The 9,937-nt window shown below is 46.9% G+C and overlaps 1 pseudogene; it reads left to right on the top strand.

The window, feature by feature from the left end:
• Positions 1–544: 544 nt before the first annotated feature.
• On the top strand, positions 545–8,039 carry LOC149342490 (uncharacterized; annotated as a pseudogene).
• Positions 8,040–9,937: the final 1,898 nt, after the last annotated feature.

Genomic DNA, 9,937 nt, shown 5'->3' with positions numbered 1-9,937 from the left:
GGTTTGCCGCTGCTAGGCACTTATCCATTTGTTTGAGAGATATTTAAAAACATGAACAATTTCGAATTTGTTTTCTTTCTTCAGTGCGCATGACTGATGAATCTTCTCGCAGATGCGGTCCTTGAGAAATCGGAAAGCGTTGCCACTACTTGGTTTGCCGCTGCTAGGCACTTATCCATTTGTTTGAGAGATATTTAAAAACATGAACAATTTCGAATTTGTTTTCTTTCTTCAGTGCGCATGACTGATGACTCTTCTCGCAGATTACGCGACCGCGCAGCGATTAGACGGGCGCTTAAAAATGCGCCTTCACCTAGAGCGCCAATTCCTGTCAAGAACGCAGCCTAACCTCACCTACCCTCGCGCCCATCTTCGGCGGGTGTCTAGGAGTCTGTTATTTTCTTTGCAGGGTGGGGAAATCTTGAAGCCGTGGAGTTTGTGGAGATTTCGGGAACCTTCAATAGCAATCCAAATTCGCTGTGTACGGAGGTGTCCTCAATGTCGCGGTAAGACACAATTTTTGGGTTGGTTGCTGTCTTGGACGATGTTGTGGCTAGCGCGATTCTTTTCCGATGCAGTGCCGTTCCTGCTGGTGTACTTTGCGTTCCTGAGCGTCCGGGTGGTCCCCGTCATGCGCCTGGAGACCAACCTGGCTCAGTTTTTCGGAGACAGCAACAGGGGCATCTTCAGCACAGTTCCGCTCTTCATTGGTCAGGGCACTCACCTTCTATTAATCACTTTGGTCACTCAAACACACTATCTTTCATCCTGAAGCTGTAGCTATTTTAAACAGCCAACTGCCAAAGCGCATCTTTGAATGTGGCTTTAATAGGGTTGAGCTTCGCCGAAAACAGGTAAACAGGAGTAGCTCTAAAGAGGGAGGAATTACTCATTTTCAACCACCTGAGCCAAAAATAATAAGTACTCCCTTATTACAAGTCTGCTTTACATGAAGGATAGCCCTAAATATTGGGCTAGCAGGAGTACTGTTTAGAATCCATCTCTAATGAGGAAAATGAAACGATGTTCCAGGATAAAAGCGAAACTCTGAGGACTCACGAAAAAGTGATACGTTTTCGCACTAACATATTCGTCAGCCACGCGATGTCTTGTTTGGACTTTTTTTTTTTTGGGATCGAATATGGTTCTACCAGTTTCTTACATATATAGGCTTTGTGGGCAGACAAGACGCTCGTCCATTCTAAATGAGAAAAACACCGTTTACAATTCCTGCAATGTTAGGCAAGCTTGGAAGACACAGCACCTTTTAAAGACCTGCGATGATCTTCCAGCACTGTGCACTGTGCGTGAAGTGGGATCAGTGCATAAAGCTGTGATCGCGGAGACTGTTTTCCTCATATTCTGAAAGGCCTTGGAAGCATGCAGCTCTAGGAAGCATCATTACGCTGGAATGAAATGTCAGCACTTGAAATTTCCTTTAAAAAGAAGTTGTATTTGCAGGTTTTTGAGGTATTTCACTGCCACCCTGTTTCGGCACCCTTCAGATTCGTGCCAATTATGCATTCTAAGATATACTCATCACCGTGTTTTTGTTGGCCAGACTGTCAGCGTTTGAACTGTTGCAGTAGATTTCAGGCTCTTTCAAACGCTGCTTGCTGTATGCGGCAGCTAAGAGCTCCTAGACCCCGTATAGATTAGAGCCCTGCTTGCTCTGAGGCCTACGATTGTTCTAATCCTCGAGAATGTCGGAGGTCGAAGTGTGCTCTGAATCTGTAGAGGCTCCTGGACATATAAGTAGATGAGCTTTGTCTTGAAGCACTGATATATACTAAGCGGCACTTCTGCATGGTTTGGCGGTCGCTTGTGCTCAAGCAGCCTAGCAAAAAATGCCATGCACGTCTCATTAGTGACCGCTGGCTTCTCGCAGGGCTCGGCTACACCAAGAGCTTGTACTCGATCGTGCACGTGGTGGGCGGCTTAGTGCATGTGTCCGACCAACTACTCTACCTGCTCGGTTCGGTCAGGGAGGCTGCCTAGAACGATTTCTCGCACGGCGTGGTGCTCACGCCCAACCGCAACTGCTACGTGCCAAGGCACGTGCTCGTCACTGGCTCGCTGACCCGCCTGTTTTCTTGCCGAAATGGTTCGTTGCGTAGATATCAATAAACATTAAAGGTGAACAGTCCTATCGATGTCTGTGCCAATTATTTTTCTGAGCGAAGGGAAGTTTGTGTCGGCAATGTGTCCTCTTAGGCTTAGTAGAACCTACTTCACACAGCATTACTGCATTCCCTTTTGCACTGTACAGACCAGCATCCGTACAGCGCTACATAAGAACAGTTTTTAAGTGAACGGCGCACCATAGCAGGCGATGGCGCAGACGGTACCCCATCCGCTATAGTGGCATGTCTTTCACGTACATGCAAGCACTCTGCTTTTTTCAGCAACAAGCATCGCTTTTCTCCACTACTAAAATGCTCGAGGCTGTCACCCCCCCCCCCCCCCCCCCCTTAATTCGCATTTGTACTCGGCGATGTTGAGCTCAACTCTGCATGTTTGTACTATCAGATAGTTAAGCCTCAAAGGAAAGTAAATAGCTAGAGAATGAGACCGACCAAAGAGCATACTTTTTCTGCTTTGCTTGGGTCACAGAAAACCATACAAATTCTCCGAGCCTATTTAAGTCTGGTGGATTAGTAGTATTCAGTACATATTGAAGCTGGTCAGCGGAATGAAGCATTGTGCTTGCATCGACCATCTGCACAGTAGCTGTGCCGGACCATTCGCGCTCGGCTCATGGAGGCGTTCCGGCGACAGGCGCTTAGCCAGGGCATGCCGGCCGTGGACTCAGCGGGTGGGGAGGGCTTGTCTGTCGCGCTGGTGCCACCTGAGGTGTATCGCCATGATATGGCCGCCCGTATGCCCGGAGTGTAGAATTACCTGCAGCCCTACCAGCAGCACTTGTGCGTTCGCCTGCTTAGCGAGCTTCTCTCATCAGCAACGCAGTGCTTCCTACAGTTGCTGATTGCTGAGAAACACACAAGAGGATACCGGAAGTCCTTCCTGAATCGCTGTGTAGGACCATTCGCGCTCGGCTCGTGGAGCATCCAACGTTTACACGGATCAACTAATGCCTTTAACAAATCTTTTTTGCCAGCTGCTATTCAAGACAGGAATCGGCTTCTAGAATCTGTTGTCATTGAATGCGATCCAGTAAGGTTTAAAAAACGTCTGATGTCTTATCTTGCTGTATAAATTGTTTCATTTCCCTTTCGTGACGTTATTTATATTTATGCTTTTGTTGTCTGTGTTTTTTTTTATTCATTCCTTTTTTTTCTCCCCACTAATGTGAGTCATGTTGAATGTACTACTTTCCCCCGTTATGTAATCAAGTCATCCATCGCTATCAGCCCACTAGCCCTTAGACGCAAAGTTTTTCGCTTATGTTTATTGCACAAATTATATCAACTTTTCTAACCTACGCGAGTCCCTTCTAGTCCCTCATGTTCGCACGACATCCCGTTTATTCAACTCCATGATCATCCAACGTTTACATGGATCAACTAATGCCTTTAACAAATCTTTTTTGCCAGCTGCTATCCAAGACTGGAATCGGCTTCCAGAATCTGTTGTCATTGAATGCGATCCAGTAAGGTTTAAAAAACGTCTGATGTCTTATCTTGCTGTATAAATTGTTTCATTTCCCTTTCGTGATATTATTTCTATTTATGCTTTTGTTGCCTGTGTATATTTTTTGTTCCTTTTTTTTTCTCCCCACCAATGTGAGTCATGTTGAATGTACTACTCCCCCCACTCCCTTATGTAATACCCCCAAGGGGCCTTTAAAAGTAAAATAAATTATGATGACGATGATGATGATGAATATGGGTGAGATGGAAGAACGGAAGACGATTCTCAGCGCAAACAATTCGGGTTTAAATATTGGGTCAAAAGGCGGCATCGCTACAAAAAAGTAACAGCATTTTCAAAGAAGCTGGATTAATTAAATGTACTGAAAGAACATGCCTGCCCTTTATAAAAGGCCGCAGATGTAGCATTTCTGGAAGATGACTGCCTGCAACTCTGAAATAGGTGCACCTGTACTACAACTGCAATAATAACTACCACGGCGTTGGCTGCAGACTTTTCTCGCTAATTGATCCTCGCTTACATATCTAGGGTTTCCCTTTTTCGTTACGGTGCCTCGCAAAAGTGCTATGTTACTATGCCCCTTATGGCTCGTGTCCTGCCCCTTAGGTGTGACCCGCGCGAAGGTACAGCTTGTAATAATGGAGTAATTACTCATTTATATCCACCCAAGCGTAGCCGTATGGCTACAAAGAGAAGTTTTACAGCTCTCTCAGAAACTTCGTAGTTAATGAAAAATACGTCATGGTCCGGCGTTCAAAGTCAGGACCACCTGTTCACCGGAGCAGTCGCTTTACCAATAGAGCTAACCGGGACGGCAAGCTTATGTTAGGGCGAAGACGAATTGATCAATACTTCAAGTGGGAAGTAGGCGGATGCTAATGAGTAATTACTCCCTTATTAAATATCTACTCGGCCTTAAGAGATTCCCCTAAGCATTTCGCCAACTTTTTTCCCACTTCCAGTTATTGATCAATTCGTTTTCGCCCTACCATAAGGTTGCTGTACCAGTTAGCTCTGTTGGTAGAGCGACTGCTACGGTGAAGCGGTGGTCCTGGGTTCGAACTCCGGACCGGGATGAATTTTACTTTAACTATGAAGTTCCTGAGAAAGCTGTATAGCTTTCCTTTGCAGCCGTGTGGCTGCGGTTGGATGGATGCATGTGAGTCATTACTGCCTTATTGCAAAGTTCTCCTTGGGAGATTTCCCTAAACATTTTACCATGCCCACAGTTTAGACACGAGAAAATAGAGTGACAGTGGCCAACAGCTTTCAATGCTTAGCTCGAAAAACGTCACTGTATACTTTGCCCGCAGGCGACGCCACACCGATTGGGTAGAGGAGGACTTTCATTCCCTTAGAGACATCCATGCCCAGACATTTCCCTCGTTGGCCGTCGTTTGGATGCTGGTGTTCGCCCTCGCTCACCGGGGATTCACCACGGCCAAGCGTGTGCGCACTCTGCGAAGCTGGTTAGGGCAACTGTTGGTGCGAGCGTATTATTTGCCTAAACTGCCCACCACGCCCTGCTGTCTGAGACCTTTGGCGTTGAGGATGGCCATTATCATCATCATTACCAATTCTTGCCTTCGTCACTTGTCCACTCTGCATTCTGAGCTGAGAACTTTGCATTCTGAGCTGAGAGCTTAGAACTTTAGAATTCCACGATCTGAATTGGGTCACAGAAACGTACTGCATTTCTTGCGCAGTATAGAGCATGGTGAAATGTTTCGATTTTTTGGCATCACAACTCCTTACTGAAAGCCATTCACAATTTCATTCGTACCCTGAATCCAAAAATGCGGTGTATATCTTTGGGCGCCTAGAATTGAGTTGTGGGCTCAGCTGCCGTGCAAATATTCCGGCTTTTATAAACAGTCAAGCACCACTCGAGTGGCTGTTTAACATTCCCAACTTTCCTAACCTATATTAAAAAAAAAAAAAATCTCACGACAGCAAACTATTCCACTCACTGTAGTGTGTTCAGAGCTGCCTCACTTCCCAAAGCAGACACATGAGTGCTTGAAAAAAATCACTAATTTAGAATGTAAGATAATCGTGGTAAATACTAACCTCACAGGACATACCACTAGAGGACGGAGGACACGCACACCAACAAAGAAGACAAACTTTAGCGCTGGAGTCTACCGCATGGTGGTGTCATGTTCTTTCACGCTACCAGTCACAAAACTAGCTTATCTAGCGTTTGTTGGGAACTTAGCAGCATCTCCCTGGACTGTGCGGTCCTTACACTAAGACGCGCTCACTACTCACGCTGTTCTTGTACGTTATGTTGTGGATGGACGAGGGTACCACCATTCTGCTGTTGGTTCGTGGCGTGGGTTCCGGCGCCTCGGGGGGCCTGAGCCTGATGCTGTATGCCGACTGGAGCTGCGCCGGCGCCAAAGGCCCCTCCACAACCCTGGGGAAGATTCTCATCAGTGAGTGCAGGAGTCGTCTGTTATGATCCTCGTACAAAATATGGCGGCGACGTCCAACAGCTGTGGCCAATCAGAATTTCTTTTGTAGATGTTGTGGAGTCAGAATGTCGTGGAACTTGCTGACCTACACTCGTCCTAAACACCCCGCTCATGGATGCTGCGACATGATACGTAACGCCAACAGGTAATAGTCAGAAGACGCAAGTGGTAGCCAAAAAATGAGCACCCACAGCAGTGACAACAAATTTTTCATCCAAAGTGTGGTGTTTTTAAGACTGGCTAACAAGAAGACTTCAAAATACTGTCACGCAGAAGCTCCGTGTATATAACGGTGCGAGTCTGCTCGCTATACTCAACAAGAGAGAATACTTCATGCACTTTAAAAGTAAACCCCTGATGCTCGATGTAAATTCGCAAGTCCAACCAATAAAGTGGAAGGAACGGTATCATCCACGCAAATATGGAGGTTGCAGATATTTTAAATTTTGCTGTGAGTAGCGCACAGAGCGGAAACAATGTACGTTGTTCACTTTTCATTCCCCTGCTTTTGGGAACGCTGTCGGTTAAAAAAAAAACAAGCGACAACAACAACTACAGCTTATATATCTTCACGTCCACAAAAAAACCCTCTTCGAGCAGAAAGTGATGCAGAAGAAACGCAGCCTGCTGCGTTCTCAATCAAAAGGCATCTAGTTGGAAGCGAGATGCAGCAGGATCGACGTGCGACTCAGTGAAAACAAAACCAGGCCGGAACGGAGCGCTTCTTCATTTCTTTCATTTCTTTATTTTTAATCGAAGTTATTCACCACCCTCAGATGGTCGCGTAGCCGGAAGGAGAGCAAGAATTGAGACTTTCATTTGCCAGCCAGACAGCGGCAGTTGACGTCAAGCAAGGAGAAGAAAAGAAAAAGAAAGATGAACAAAGTGGACGACAAGTGGAGCATAAACTGGTGCACGCACGTTCGGCGAACAGAATTGAAATTGCGGCCTTGTCACTGTCCTAATATAAACTTGCAGCTCGCCGTTGTCGTCGCTGGCAGCGGCTGCGGCGCGATAGAAATTCTTGCCAGCGGAGCGAACGACAAACTGCCTGTCTCTCCAGATCCGGCGTGACACGCGTCACAATGCTGGCTGCCATGTTCACTGATTCCCGTCACCAGGCACTCGCCCTCCCTCTTTCGTTCACTTTCGTCGTCCCGCTCCAAGGCTTTCCTTTTCATTTGAGGCGAGATACGATTTAAACGGCCGTTACGCCTTGGAGAACCTAGTTCAACGAGTGCGAATATGTTCTCTGTCTTTTGGAACGTGGCAGCGTAATCGGGTTCAAAATATATAGGAATTCTTGGCGAGTGAGGTTCATGTACAACTGCTGCACATGCCCAAGAGCTGTTCCCAACACGTGGGTGTGCCTGTTATATTTCATTTTAATTCACCTTTCACCCGCAATTTCAATCAAAAGTGAGCCTTGGAAAAGTACTGACGCACTCTGAAGGCTGCTCCAGTGAATACTTGCTCTGAATTCTTTGATCCAATGTTCGTTCGCCCAGTTTCTTATAAGGATTGAGCGTTTGAGTCGAAACGCCGCAACCAAAAAGAAATGGGTGCTTTCCGTGTAAAATCATTTATGCTCTTTTCTTAGGCACAGCCGGTCGCTGTGTTCGATTAACATTATTTCCCGCTCTCTCTTCCTTCCCAAGCAAAAAAAGAAACGATTACACAAGCAGTATGCAGTTCACCTCGACACTGAGCCGACTGCCGCACCACTTCACTCTGACGAAACTTTCCAAACTTTTTTTTTAATATGGACCAATAAGAAAAGGAAGCGATCAAACGACACCGTAAAACTGAATTGGCAAGCTTTTGTTTCCTTCTTCTCCCCTAGTCTGCATCATGGTTACACGGCGCCCTGGGCCAGGAGTCGGAGGTCGAGACAGCCGCAACTACTGTGAACTCAAGTTAGCGTGGTTCCTTCATATGGAAATGAGCTGACAACAGCGGTCATAAACGGTGGGCCATGACACGCGGCTGCTGGTGCCGCCTCCGTTAAAGTGAGAACGATGAGCCAAGACGCATCCCTGCCGCTGCCCACAGGGACGGAGACAATGGAGGCGCCGCTGCCACACCCACCTCTTCCCTTCCTTCCCCGTCCCCTCCCTCCCTCCTCCGTTTCCACTATGCGATGAAAGGTGAATGAGGTTAGTTGGGAATATGTAGATAGTTTTTTCCAGCCTTCTCTCCAACCGCCAAAACCTCCTTCGCGCTTTTTTGTGCCATCAAATTTAGCGTAATGGTGATATATGGCCGCGCATCGCCCTCCGATTAATTACTCTGGACCCCTGCGGCCCATATCTCCTCGGCTGGGAACCCAGGGCACCGCCCAAGTTCCACGCAGATGCTAGACAGCGGGTACGAGGTCACTGGCCAAGGAAATAAAAAAAATGAAAGTTTCGAATGCCGCATCCACCAGTAAACGCATACCTGTTTCTATAAACTGCGTTTACTGTCCCGTTACGTCTTTGTCAGCGCACCAGGAATACTGAATGTACTTTGATTGTCAGAGGGGCACTCGTCCCAGTACAGCGCATCGAAATATTCAGTCTACTTTCGAAAAATAGTGCAGTCAGCTGCGGCGTTGACACTCAATGCAAAGCGTAGGGAAGAACAGAAACGCCGCTAATTAAATTGGAGGGGGAGGGGGGAGTGTAGTATAGAATGTAGTTCAAAGTTTATCGGAAGTGTTAATGAAAGAAAGGAGAATTTATTGAGGACGACGAAGCAATGGTACTCGTTGTGAAACTGTGTTTAAAGGTTCCCACTCAACAAAATTTCTTGACATTACCTACCTCGTGCGTTATACGAACGGACTGACTGATTCACAGATTAGACAAGGTTGTGCACATTTGAAAGGCCTGGAAAAAGCATACAGACACTGCTAATACCAATACCAATTCAGGCACCAAATATCAATTAGCAGCAGAAAAAAGTCATGCAATGAACGGAAACAAGCACAAAAAAAAACAACGTGCACAGCCCTGAATCTGCATATGTGCTGAGATAAACAATGTAAATAAATAGGATGGGAAATGTGGAACCTTCTCCTGGTTCATCGTGATGAACCTTGTCGTCCATCGGCAGAAAAACAATTCCTTCCCTCCAAGAGGCAGTTCGTATTGAAGGAAAGTCCAAACCATATTCCGCAAGTTCCACATTAACGTGTAAATTGCACGGAGCCTTTGACCCCGCCACACTGCGAGGCAACGCCTGCTCCAAACTACGTGCGTGGTTGCGGCTATAATGAGGCACTCAAAAAGCGACCGCCTTGATGCACGATGGCGGCGCAGTTGAACAGCAAACATCCGCGACACCAACTGCCACATAGCACGCGCAACAACACATTCAAATAAGGCATAATATTTCCACGTAGGTAAGTAGCCTTGCTGGAGGTTCAATAACGAAGCCCGAAGACTTAAGCCCGACAGCGATTAGCAAGGACGGCCGAGAAGAGAGAGCACGAGCTGTACTCTTCTTCCTCCGAAATCCTTCTCTTGCTCGAAAAGTCTTCTTTAGCGCTGGTGGCATTAGCACCCCCCCCCCCCCCCCCCCCCTTTCGGGAGGCACTGACCCGATGCTTCCCACACGTGACACACACTCGACACGACACACGGTCAGTGCGTCCTAATTTTAATGACCTACCTGCGCAAATAACCTCCCACATACGATTACTTGCTGACGATTGTGAGGTGCATCGCATTCTTCCTGGCCCCTCGTAGAGTGCATCTCTGTAAGACGAGCATAACTCAATATTTTCCTGGTGCCTTTATCGCCACCATAACCAGTACTCACAACCTTCGAGAAGTGCACCCAGGATTTTGTATGCCCTTCGTCTG

This window comes from Amblyomma mixtum, chromosome 5 (assembly GCF_055824585.1).
Source record: "Amblyomma mixtum isolate Tamu chromosome 5, ASM5582458v1, whole genome shotgun sequence".
In the NCBI taxonomy this organism is placed as follows: Eukaryota; Metazoa; Arthropoda; class Arachnida; order Ixodida; family Ixodidae; genus Amblyomma; species Amblyomma mixtum.
The sequence above is the reverse complement of the archived record's forward strand: the minus strand, read 5'-3'. Positions and strand labels throughout refer to the sequence as shown.